Source organism: Myotis nattereri (assembly GCF_964212035.1).
Source record: "Myotis nattereri genome assembly, chromosome: 16".
Lineage (NCBI taxonomy): Eukaryota > Metazoa > Chordata > Mammalia > Chiroptera > Vespertilionidae > Myotis > Myotis nattereri.
The window spans coordinates 44388947-44402288 of record NC_138091.1 but is presented as its reverse complement, the minus strand read 5'-3'; positions in this window follow the sequence as shown (position 1 = coordinate 44402288).

Below are 13342 nucleotides of genomic sequence, written 5' to 3'. Positions count from 1 at the left end.
GTATTTATGAAGTACTGGTTGTGAGAAGTATCAAGTAGGTCTAAGCTTTCAGTCCACCTCCTTTCTAAAACATGGAAGAATCAGGGGAGAGGAAGTTTTTCCAGGGACATAAAATGACTCTGCCTGGGGAAGTAGTAAATCCCACGTAACTGTTCACACAGACGGCTCAGTAGCGGGTGTCTTCAGGCCTTTTCAGTCTGTAGAGTAGCCCAGTAGGTGCGGATTGTGTTAACATATCCCAGCATCTTTCCAAAAGGAAATTTTGTGTTAAGATGGGCTCTTGGACAATTGTGGAGACCCTTTCTCTTGTAGCAACATTTTAAAAAGTTAATCCTGAACATTTCAGATTCCTGACCCCTTGGCTTGTTAGTGTTATTCCTCTCTCGAGTTGCTAGAGGGCAGCATTGGATTATGAAGTAATTGAAGGAAGGCTTTTTGTAGATTTTTACCACCTTGTTTTTAGCTTCTGCCAAACCATTGTTTCAGAAACGGATACCAAACCTTGTATGTGCTTATTCTGTATATGGTTTTCAGACTGAAAGATTTACAAGAAGTTATTCTAGAGAGAACGATGGAAGCAGAATTTAAGTTTTAACTCTAACATCTCTGGGTCATTTTTATACTCCTAGGAGCAGAGCCAAGAATCCCCAGTTCTAATCTGGATGGATGATAAATGTACTGTTTGTTCTACAGACATGCCACCAGTCCCATGTCTTGCCTTTTAGTGTTTTTTTTCACTCTCTGGGGAAGTTGGAGATTTGAGTCAGGTTCTTAATACTTCTCTTGGTAGCCAGTGCTCAGTTAACTTCAAAGAGGTGAGAGCCACAATCATGAACTCCTTTACACAATTCTCTATTGGCAGTTGCTAAGTTAACATGAATGTGGCTCATATCTTTGGGGGGAGGGGTGGGGGGTGGGAGGAAAGAATGACTGCCTTGAGCTGTGAGGTGATATTTTGCCATCCAGAGCTACACAGGCTATACTCGGGTTTATTTGGAGTGGTGAATTGGCAAGTTGAAGTCTGGCGTATCCCACTCCTATCTCCTCCCATTCCCATAAATATGAAACTAAAGGATTATTAGTCTATGGACTTTCTTTGAACAAATTACAGATGAGACGTCTCTAGCCTTCCTGCGTGTGTGTTTCTGGTGAGGATACATTAGCCTTTCTAAGCCTGCACAGGGTGAGGTGACCTGCTGTAGGGTTTGTGACCAGCATTTTTACACTTGAGCTTGAGAATGGGGTGGAGGCAGGCAAATGCCTGTGAAAATGATGTGCTTCCCTACACCTGCCGTCAGCCCTTAAGCTACTGGGGTTGTCACTCGAATTCATTTCCAAATTCGTCCCACACAACAAAAAGCGTTGTCCTGTTTTTCTTATCTGGAGGAAGTGGGGGCTGGGGTCAGACGTGTGGAGAGGAGGGAGAATTTGGGGTTGAGACAGCATTTCTGAGCCCCTGGTGCCGTACTTGTGCTGATACCAGGATACCAGTATACGTATTTCAGGAAATTCTCACTGTTCTTTTTCCCTTTTTACAGAAAAGTAAATTGAATTTCAGAGAGATGGAACATCCTAACGTTAAAGCCATCATCCTTATGAAGACGAGTGGTCCTCAAAGAAGGGTGTGTATACTCTTTTTAACTTCATTTTTCAATTGCAGCTTACATTCCGTGTCATTTTGTATTAGTGTTAGGTGTACAGCATCGTGGTTAGGTAACCATATACTTTACAAAGTGAGCTATGTGAACGTTGCCCGAGAAGCCTGCTGCTTTTCTCCCCGGCGCCTTTGTTTTTCTGATGCTTCCTCCTTGCCTTGGTTTTTGTGCCTCTCAAACTCTGCACATCTAGCAAGCCTGAGATGGACTTCTGTGATAGGGCTGGTACCCTTTGTTGCATTATTTGCTTATACCGTCTTTCCATGTAAGATTTGAAGTGGCTTTCCAAAACACAGTAAAAAGGGAAAATATACATGAACCAGGGCCTGGGGAAAACGGGAAATTAGAACCCAGATACGTAGGCCATATACATGGTTGCTAAAGTTGAGCTGTATATTCCTCCCTCCCCCCCGCCCCCATTTTTGGCATTAGCAATACTCAAATATAGCATTTGGGAAAATAGATGTTTTAGAAAGTGAAAGTCCTCTTTTCCCTCCTTCCCCATGGGACCTCTGTTAACAGTTTGATGCATATCTTGCTAGTAGTTTTTTTCTCTCCCATTGTTGTCTGTGTTCAGTTGCAAGAAACAGAACCTGAAAAATAGTGACTTAAATCATAAGGACATTTATTGCTTAAGAAGCCTAGAGGTAGCTGACTGGCTTCAGAACCCATTTGTGGCTCAACAATGCACCACCTCTGGTCTGTGCGTCTGGGGTTCTCTTGGCCGGTGCCTCATGGCTGCAGACGGCTGCTGCACCTCAAGTCCCACATTCTCACACATCACGGGACATTCCTCATGGAAGGAAGGAGCTGGGGAAAAGCAGCTTCTTTCCTGGCAAGGCTTTTCCTTTTTCTTTTTTTTAAATATTGAATTTTCTTTTTAAAATATTTTTATTGATTTCAAAGAGAGGAAGGGAGAGAGAAAGAGAGATAGAAACATCCATGAGAGAGACATGAGTTGGCTGCCTCTTGCATGACCCCCTACTGGGGATCAAGCCCCAAACCAGGGAATGTGCCCTGACCGGGAATCGAACCGGTGACCTCTTGGTTCATGGGTTGATGCTCAACCACTGAGCCACACCTGCCAAGCAAAGCTTTTCCTTTTGATCAAAGGAGAAAGTCTGTCCTAGAAGTCACCCTGCAAACTTTCCCTCATGTTTCTTTGGCAAAAAGAACCAATTTTTCATAAAACCAATTATTCTTCATCCCAGGGGCCTGCTTGCCCTGAGCCCATAGCTATCTGGCTGTTGCTTGAAAAACTCTGGGCATTCTGTTTGCAAGGAGGAACAGGTCGTGGCGCGAGGAGGGGGCGAAGTGGGGGATGGCTATGGGGAAAAACCAGCTGTGCTTACCACAGGTAATGAGTGCATTAAAAAAATTTATCTTGGTCTTATTTTTTAACAGTAATGGGTTGGAATTGTATTATTATTCAACTCAGTATTTTCACTTAATTGCACGTATCCAGCAGATAGGGCAGTACATATAGATTTATCTCATTCTTTGTTACTATTGCATAGTATGTGGTGGTTTCCTGTCTTTTACTATTATAGAGGATGTGGCCATTAATTTTCTTATACAGCTCTCTTTGTGCACATGTGTATTCTCTAGGGGAGATATCTGGACGTAGAATTGCTGGATAAACACATTGAAAAATTTGATTAAAATACTTGATAAAAATTGTTCTCCAAAGAGGCGATGCCAGCTAAGCAGTGACAAAATGTCACTGCTAGATACCACTATTTATAACCTAACTAGAGGCCCGGTGCATGAAATTCATGCACTTGGGAGCGGGGTGGGGGTGGGGATCCCTCAGCCCGGCCTGCACCCTCTCGCAGTCTGGGAGCCCTCGGGGGATATCCTACTGATGGCTTAGTGCTTCCGCGAAGGTGGGAGAGGCTCCTGCCACCACCGCTGTGCTCACCAGCCATGACCACTAGGGAGCAGCTCCTGTGTTGAGCGTCTTCCCCCTGGTGGTCAGTGCGCATCATAGCGACTGGTCGTTGTGCTGTTTGGTCGATTTGCATATTAGCCTTTTATTATATAGGACTGGATTCATTGGGGTGACAATAGTTAATAAAATTATATAGGTTTCAGGTGTACAGTTCTATAATATATCATTTACATATTGTATTGTGTGTTCACCACCCCAAGTCAAGACTCCTTCCATCTCATTTATAATCCCTTTACCCTCTTCTGCCTCCCTGCATTGTAATCACCATGCTGTTGTCTGGGTCTATGAGTTTTGTTTGTTTTTGCTTGACCTGTCTGTTTTAAAGGAAGGCCTTGAGTCCATTGGTTCTTGTCATGGGCCCCCATTCCTCCTGCTGTCAGCTGTAGGCAGAGTCTCTCTCTCCTGCCTAATGCCCCAGGGTTTGTGGCCATGCCTGTAAGAACCACGGGGGTGAAGAGCCCGGGCAACTAGGGAGGAAAGTACCTGATAAATGCCAGTGTTGTTAACTAAATATGTTATTGTGGAGAAAATGCAATCGTGGGACTGCTGATATTTTGCAGAAAATACATTTTATTTAAAATCTCTAACAGTGGTGTTTTCTTTGAGGGTAACTTCCAAGCAGCAGGGGCCACTCTGAAGTGCAGGTTGGCAGAGGGCACTAGAGGAATGTGGATGTAGTGGGCCCTGGCCATGGCTAGCCTAAGTCAGGGGGACCCTGGCTTACCAGCCCAGACTAGTCTAGAACAATGGCTCCAGTCCCAGCATCAGCTTCTAATTGGTCTCCCTGAACCCGTGCCTTCCTGCTGGGAGCAGTCCTCCATCCTGGAGTCATACACATTCTGTGCACCTGCCCCCCCCCCTCCACCCCCAGGGGAAAATCAGCTGACCAGTCCTAGTTAGCATTGAACTTGTCGAGAAGATGGGACAAGTTCAACCTTGGAGGATGCAGCACAGTCATCACGAGATTCCTATAGAGAAGGTGCAGGACGGAAAAGAGGGGAGAGGGCCTGGAAGGACTGTCCCTGTAAGGTCAGAGTTTGGTTCCAGATGGAAACATTAGAGATTTTCAAAGGGAAGGTTGTGCTGTGGTTAGAGAGGAGTCACAATGTGAAGGCGGGGAGTTTGGAGTTAGATCTGAAGGCAGGCGGGTGATGCCCAAGGCTTTGGAGCCATGGGAGGCCGGGGGGATGTCAGGAAGAGTAAGTAGCCTGTGGCCGGTGCAGGGTGGAGCTGGCAAGGGAGAATGGAGAACAGCCTGGTCCAGGAGAGAGGGAATGGCCTAGGCAGGGCAGTCATGGGGGCAGAGGGGAGGGGGCCATTTAAGAAGAGTGGGCCGGCCGTGTGACATGCTGAATGCTGGAGCAAGAGGGAGAAGCCCTGAAACACAGGACCTGAGACCTTCTCCCCTACAGCCACCGAGCTGGTCTTTAAAGGGTGCCAATCCCGAGACCCAGCATGGACTGTGCTCCCTCCCTTGCTGTTCTCCCGAGTCCCATGTTACACAAGGTGGAGCTGTGCTTGCCCTCCTTCCAGTGCACCAAGGGGCCTCCTGCTCTCCCAGCACCGCCTCCTCCTCTAAGTGAGTTGTGTTGGCATCTCTCAGACCTGGACCCTCCCATGCTGGATACTCACCAGAGCCCTCCCCGAGGAGGAGGCCCTGCTAACCCACGTGGCAGGGTCTGTCTGGGGAGAGAGGGCTCCTGTGCCTGTGCCATGCTGTGTCAGGCAGTCACTCAACATCTCGGGACAGGAAAGAGTTTTATGTCCGGATCTAACCCGGACTTGCCATGTATCCTCAGGCCTGTCCATGTCCCTCTCCAGCCCTCAGTCTCCTCATCTGTAAAATGGGACTGGCAACACCTTACAGGGAAGTGACCTTATAACACCCCCTCCTGCTAGAGCAGCTGTACCTTCTGGATAGCATCAGCCCCTGAACCCTCCAGGGGCAGAGGAGAGGGGGTCAGGGAGGGAGGACGTCCTGCACCCAAATGTGAACGCAGCCCTGGGCCCCACTTGCTGCTGCACGGTGCCTTCCCCCACCACCAACCTGGAAAGAGAGAAGCTACATCACAGCTTGAGTCAGCGCCTACCCCCAGGACAAAGACAGTCAGCAGAGAGGAGTCAATCATTTATTGCAGGATGGGGGGGTCGGGGGATGGGAGGGGAGATTTTTTTTTCTGCCAAGGACCATTTGTATATTTGTAACATTATTTTCAGGCCATACAAAATTATCAACAAATTAGCTTGCTATATTTGGTCAAACATTTAATTAACTCACCCCTAATGCTTTGGCAGGGCCAGACCCAATGATTTCAGGGGCCTTATAAGGCCTACAGGCCGGATGTTCCCCACCTCTGACTTACTGACTCTTATTGACAAGAAGTCAGTTCCCTTGGCACCAGGTGCAACATGTCTCCCCTGCTCCCCCACCCTCCAGTCGCTGGCCCCAGACCCTCAGTGCCAATCACCTTTGCAACCTGAGATCCCTGTGGGGTCTGAGAGGCACAGGGAGGCAGAAATCAAGGATTCTGTAGTTTAAATATGTAAAGTGTGACAACCCACCAGACCCTCCGTGGCCTAGCAATGTTGGCGCAGAACAGGTGGAGGGTGGAGGGGTAGGGGTGGGGGCAGGTGAAGCCAGGAGGCCTCCAGAGTCCAGGGTAGAAAGGAACCGGATCACATTTCCGTCGGCAAGCAGGGTTTTATCTTCCGTAAGATAGCGGTAACCCATTTGTCTGTCTTCAAGGCACAGCTCTTCTTGCCTCCTTTCAATTTGAATCTGTGGGCAGAGAACCGAAAAGGCACCGAGTCACCCGCCAGGCACCACACAGGAGTCCCCTTGCCCCTCCTTACTGCTGGGTGCCCCTACGCTGCTGTCTCTCTAACAGGTGCAGTCACTGCGCCAGACCCGTGGCGGCCTTACCGGGGGCGCACCCATGCTTCAGGGGAGCTTATTAAACGGCCTTTCCTGCGCCTCTTTCCCTGAGATTTTCCCCGGTGCGTCCGAGTGGAGCTGAAGGCTGTCAACCTCCCGAGGATTAGCAGGCATGGAAAATTCCCCTCCTGGGAACCTCGGAGGCTTCCCTGCTCTCTCTTTTCCCGTGTCTGTGTACGTTAGGGACGCTGTCATCCTAAGGGTGTGTGTGTGTGTGTGTTTCTTTTCTGATCTGCCCCCTCCCACACCCCGCCCTCCTGGCTCCTAAGCTTGGCCATGGACCAAGTCGGCCAGTTCTGCCCTTTGCTGTCTGGGCGATCTCAGACAACTCTCTCTACCTCCTTGAACCCCGGTTTTCATGGTAATGAAAATATGTGACCCCAAGATGATTCACCAAGACAGTACACACGAAAGTGCCCTCTAGACACCGAGCGACACGGTGATAACGACCTGGATGCAGCTATGGTGTGGACTCCACCTCACCGGGAGGACTGCAGAGGAGCACCCGGGGAATGCGGGGCAGGGAGTCACCTGCCCGAGGCCACCCAAGACGAGAGGCCGGCAAATCTGGGGTCAGGCGCTAATCGTGATGCCCTCACTCCTCTCGCTGTGCAGTAATAGCGGGAGCGTGTAGGCAGCTCCTTTAATACTGTTAGGATAGAACACTGGGCTCCTCGGAGCGCCGAGAAACTAGTCACTGCAGGACACACCGGTGCAGGCGAGGACGCGCGGAGCACCCCCTGGCGCCCACACTCAGCTCTGCACCCAGGTTTTGAAGGCCTTGCTCCCGGGGTTTAGAAACCTTACTCTGGTGGGACATTGCCATCTAGCGACCGCTTTTCTAATTCCAGTAGCGGTTTCTGTTCTCCGGAGGAGGAAGTCAGGAATTGAGCAGGGAATGGCACTCACATTAGACGATCCTGGTGGGAGCAGGAGGAACTGGAGTTTCTGTAACACTGGATGCTCTTCAGGGAAATCGCTTTCCTTACAAACGTGAAGCAACAATTGGAAGACGGCACGTGCACTAGAAGAGAGACACAAAAATGGTTCAGCAGTTCGTCAACCTGGCTTTCTTTTCTCTCTTTCAACAACAAAAACCTCCCTGGCCGGTTTAGCTCCGTGGATAGGGTGTCAGCCTGCAGACCAAAGGGTCTCTGGTTCAATCCCTGTCAATGGTGCAACCAATCCATGTGTTTCTCTCACATTGATTTTTCTCTCTGCCTTTCCCTCTCCCTTCGACTCTCTCTAAAAAAAAAAAAAAAAAAAAAAAAAAAAAAAATCAAAACAACAAACAAAAAACCCTTCCAGGACAGGCTCAGGCTTTGGGAGGGCCCTGGGGCAGCATTGTCCCACCAGCCACCTAGTTCTGTGTTTAGGCAGAGTCAGGACACTGGGGTTCAGGTTAGCTCCCCACAAACCAGTGGGTGGCCTTGAGCAAGATCTCCTGGGCCCCAGACCTCCCATCTGTAAAAATAAACCAGTCTCAAGATTGGTTTCTAAAGGCTCTTCCACCTCTGACATCCCACCACTCGTGTGAGGTTCTGCCCCATTATTGGGGTTCAGGAATCTCATGCCCTGGGGGCCTGGTGAGTCTGGCCCATGCAGGACAACTATGGTCTTGGGGCAGAATTAGACACTGTTCAAGGAGCTCAAACTGAGAGAGTGACAAGGGAAGTCAGCTCCCCCACTGGCTCTCAGAATGCCCTGTCCTCAGCTCTGTCCTGACACCCCGGCCCACACCCCACCCTCCTGGCTCCTTCCTCCTGGTCTTACTGTTTACAAAGCCCCTTTGGTGTATCTATCATTCTCTAAACAGCCTTGGATGTTAGACATTCTCAGTCCCACGTTAATGATGGGGAAACCAGAGTTTGAGAAGTCAAGTGACTTGCCGAAGGCGAGCCAACTCTTACAGCCCCGGGTCCTGACCTCTGCCCTTTATCTGTTACCTTGTGGAGGCAAGACCCAGGGCCCCTCTGGACCTCAGGCCTCCAGCTAATAACCTCACAGCCCCCTTCATCTGTCTGCAGGGTCTGGACGAGGCAGGGCCTCCTTTTGCAGGAGCGAATGGCTCAGCTGTCTGTGGTTGCCCAAACTCCTGGTTCTCCTACGGGCCCTGTGCCCCACCCATTCCCCCTCTTCCAGAAGAATTCTTCCCGGAGCAGGGGAGATGGAGGCAGGGAGTGTAGGGTGAGCTTTGTCTGCAACCCCAGGGTGCCTGCCCACATTGCTGCCCTCCCCAAGGTGAAGCTAAGGGACGCCAGCCCCACTCACGGCTCCAGCTGTTCCCATCCTGCAGCCACATCCCCACCAGCAGCAGGCACACCAGGGCCGTGGTGGTGAGCTTCATCGTGGGCTGGCTCGGGTCTCTCTGGAGAGGTCTCACGAGTCTGGTGAAGGAAGTGCTCTCCGTACCCCATCCTGCAGTGGCCAGGGTTTTTATAGAGCGAAATGGGTGCTCCCAGGTGGGGAAGTCATGGGGAGAAGAGGTGGGTACACAGGTCCAGGGCCGCGCTGACCACACCCTCCCCACCTCTCTGAGGGAAGCAATGCGCAAGTACCTGGAAACTTCCCACGTGCAGGAGCAGATAGGGATCTTGACAAAGTGAGTAGGAGCTGCCCCCTGAGAAGCTGAGAAGAGTGAGTGAGAGGAAGTGGCCTGCTTGTGGCTTCTCTGATCCCACATCTTTTCATCCAGGGATGCAGCCGCTGTCCCCAGCTAAAGGGCTCTGGGCCAGGACTAAGACACATGTGCATTTGGTCCCCAGTTCTGCCAATCAGCAGTTGCGTTAACTCGCCCCAGTCACCTATCCAGTGCTATGTGCGAATGGTTGCATATGACTCATTGTTGTGCATATGACTCAATGCTTGAGCCCTGCCCCTATATTTCTCATTTCAACGATCTCACCACCTGACAGCTTGCCCTGTTCCAGCAGTCCGTACGTTAGGCCGGGAAAGCCACTGAGATGCACACCTGACCTCCAGCTGCTGCCCTTGGACTCACAGATAAACAGTAAAAGGCCCCCAGTGTCGGGACAGTGGGAGATGAAGGCGTCAGAGAGGCCTCCCAGGGAATGTTCACCAAGCAGTCTCCCGCGGAGGGCTGAATGGGAAGGGGCATGCCAACAGAGGAAGGGGCTGTGAGGCAAGATGGAGAACGTTCATTCAGAGATGCCAGGTGGAGCTGGAGTAGGGGGTGGGGCGTGAGGGGAGTGACAGGAGTGAGGAAATGGCTGGGAGAGATGCGATTGTACAGCTATGAAGCAGCCAGGTCATGAAGCCACTGTGCGCAGTGCTTACAATAAGCAGCACGTAGTAGATGCTCAAGAAAGAGGAGCTGGGCCGAATCTGAGGGTTAAAACCATGAGGCCAGCGTGCACTCTATGCTCATCGAGTGTGGGCCGGGCTGATCTGCGCGGCCGTGCACTCTCTAGCTCACAAAGCAGCAGTGGCTTCCCATCGTCAAGTGCACGAAGCTCAAGCTGCTCATTCGTGGCTCCTCATGGAATGTCTCCTTGGGTTCCTGCATGTCTCAGTGTTTGCGATTCCCGAACTTGCCTCATGCTTTTCTGTGCCCAGGGCTTCGCTTCTGCTGTAACCTCCACCTTCAGGGCTCTCCTCGCTGTCTCCCTCTGTGAACTTGCTGCCCATCTCCAATGCCTTTGTCTCCTTGAAGACCCTGCTGCTATTCCCATCCAGCCTCCTGTGAAGAGCCCCCACCCCCGCGCCTGGACCTCCCCCATGAAGGTGTCAGATCTCTGCCACCCCTCTGCTCCGTGCATTCTTCAGAGAAACACCTGGGTGGGCGTCCTGGCGTGTCAGAGTTGAACGGGCCTGGAAGACTATATGCCAACAGTGGCTCTGAAAGTGCCCTGGGTGAGCTTTGGAAAGATGGCCTCGTTTCAGAACCAGAATCAAAACCTAAGTACCGCCCTGGCCGGTTTGGCTCAGTGGATAGAGCGTCAGCCTGCAGACTGAAGGGTCCTGGGTTTGATTCCAGTCAAGGGCACATGCCTGGGTTGTGGGCTTGGTCCAATGTGCAGGAGGCAGCCAATCAATGATTCCTTCTCATCACTGATGTTTCTATCTCTCTCTTCCTCTTCCTTCCTCTCTGAAATCAATAAAAATATATATTTTTTACAAAAACCAAAAAACAAACAAAAAAACCTAAGCACCGCCCTGGGCTGGCGTGGCTCAGTGGTTGAGTGTCATCCTATGAAATAGGAAGTCACAGTTCGATCCCTGGTCAGGGCACATGCCCAGGTTGCGGGCTTGATTCCCAGTGGGGGGCATGCAGGAGGCAACCGAACGATAATTCTCTCTCATCATTGATGTTTCTATCTCTCTCTTACTCTCTGAAATCAATACAAATATATTAAAAATAACAAACTAAATAAACAACTTATGTACCTATACTTGTAATTCAGGCCCCAGAAGATAAGAATCATGTATCCAGCACATTCTCTTCATATTACAGATGGAGAAAAGGCATCTCAGAAAGAGGAAGCTGACTTCCCAAGGTCACACTGAAAAGTATGGCAGAGATGAGACTATGGGCACTCAGGCCACCTGGGCATCTGACCTCCACCTCCATCAGCTCCCATGCTCCCGCCAGCTGCGGCCTGCCACCCACAAAGTACTTGAGGTAGTAGACATGACTAGCTGTTGTCACTCTCCTGGTCTCTTTGTCTTTGCAGATTGTACTTTTAAAAATTTCTTTACTGTCAATTTAGGGGTGGGGTGGGGTTTGGGAGAGAAAAGAGACAAAGGTATGTGACCAATCTGCTGACTGTTGTAACCGTAGGTCCTTTAGACTCACTCGGGACATGGAGAGGACAGATGTGGTCACCCAGGAAATTCTTTCCTTCTCTTGGGGACACAGCGGACCCACTCGGGAAGGGGACGGGGCTGCCCCTCCAGAAACTCACTTCTCCTCCCCCGTCACTGGGAGCCAGGACTGGCAAGGAGAGAACAGAGAGCTTAGTCATGCTTCCTCCGGGCTCCTTGGCACCGGCCCAGGGGGAACTGGCTGAGACCCTCTTAGGCAGGACCTAGTGCTCCACACACCGGTCTGCCCAAGCCCAGCCTGGCCTCTTCCTCTCCAGCCCCTGGCCGAAAGGTGAGGGCCAAATAGTCAGTACATCAATAAAATGCGTGGACTTGAATGAGGTGGGTCACAATGGCCTAGGATGGATCGAGAGGCAACCCTGAGCCAGTTGTTTCTACGAACAACGCTTTTCTTAGACATTTGAGAACCAGGAAGTGCCTGTAGAAAGGCTTTCTCAGTCTCTTATGAAATAGGTTCCCACCTCTGGACCAGGCCCCAGCTGCCTCCTGCAAACACAAGCCCAGCTCCCAGTCAGGTCCCCCAGCGTGCAAACGCCTTGGGATTCAAAACCCTCTCTCGCATTTTCCAGGGCCTCTTACACTCCGCTGGGGTTCCTTTGCCCCCTGTTTTCTCTCTCACAGTCAGCACTTTTGTTTTTGGAGGAGGCCTCTCTTTTCTGGCTCCGTGAAGGGGGCATTAAGCATCTTTTGTAGCAACAGCAAACCTTCAGGTGCCCAGAGAAAGTGATCAGCTCTCCAGTGTGTGGACACAGCCTCTGAGCTACTGAGCCGACAACACTCAGCCCCCTGTGCCCGAGAGGAAGGACAAATGCCCCGCTTACACAGCCCTACACAATGCGCCACACATGGGACTTCACTCTCCCTTCTGCCTGCGATGTCCTTCCAGCCTCATCGGGCTGACTAGCTGCAGGCCAGCCCACCTGGCTCCCCCCCTCTCCCCCGCCCCCGCCCCGGCCCCCCCGTGAATGGGACTTGCTCCTTTAGCCGTTGTATTGCCAGATGGGCCACATGCCTCACTCGCCTGTAGGCCTGTACGGAGTGGCTCAACAGGGAGCCCAGGGACGCGGCTGTGGGCCCGGCTTCACAAGATCCCGATCACCAAGCGCAGGCCTTGGGACCGGACCCTCTTGGCAGGCCTTTTGCCCTCTCTTGGCAGCGGAAGGCCATGAACACTTTTTTAAAATTCAGAATAGGGGTGTGGCCAGATTTGTGATTTGGACTGAAGGCTTGTGCAAGACAAGGGATGAAGTCACATTTAGATGTGAAAGTCCAGGAGAGGTGGCAGGTGAGGTTCTTCAGTGAAGGAGCATAAAAACATGCTTCCCACCCACCCTCCCCTGCCTTCGCAAGGTGCATAGTTTGGATTCAGCGTCAGACAGCTCAGGATCACAAAGCTTTCTGAATCCAAACCCCTGTCCCGCCTACCGGGCTTCTCTGAGCTCCGGCTCCTGGTGCTTTCTGAGTTTCAGCTGGAAGCATTTTGCTGGGCCCACGGCTCCTGGGGTTGCTGGGATCTAAACGCCCCAGGGGCTGGGATCAGCCCGTTAGGCTCTATTGCCTGGACCCTCACCAGGAAGGGAAGGTGACTCCCGGAAGGCTCCCTCCACATCACAGGCCTGACCCGAAGGCCAGTTCCACCAGGGGTGGCTGGGCAGGGGTCTGCTCACACTTGGAGACCCAGAGTCACTGTGCCAAACTGCGGAGGCTCCCAGGGCACCCCGGCTGGGGACTTCGGATGGAGTGAAGTGGTGGGATGGCTTTTCAATGCACTCCTATTGCCCTAGACCAGTGATGGCGAACCTTCTGAGCTCGGCGTGTCCGCATTTTGAAAAACCCTACCTTAACTCTGGTGCCGTGTCACATATAGACATTTTTTGATGTTTGCAACCATAGTAAAACAAAGACTTATATTTTTGATATTTATTTTATGTATTTAAATGCCATTTAACAAAGAAA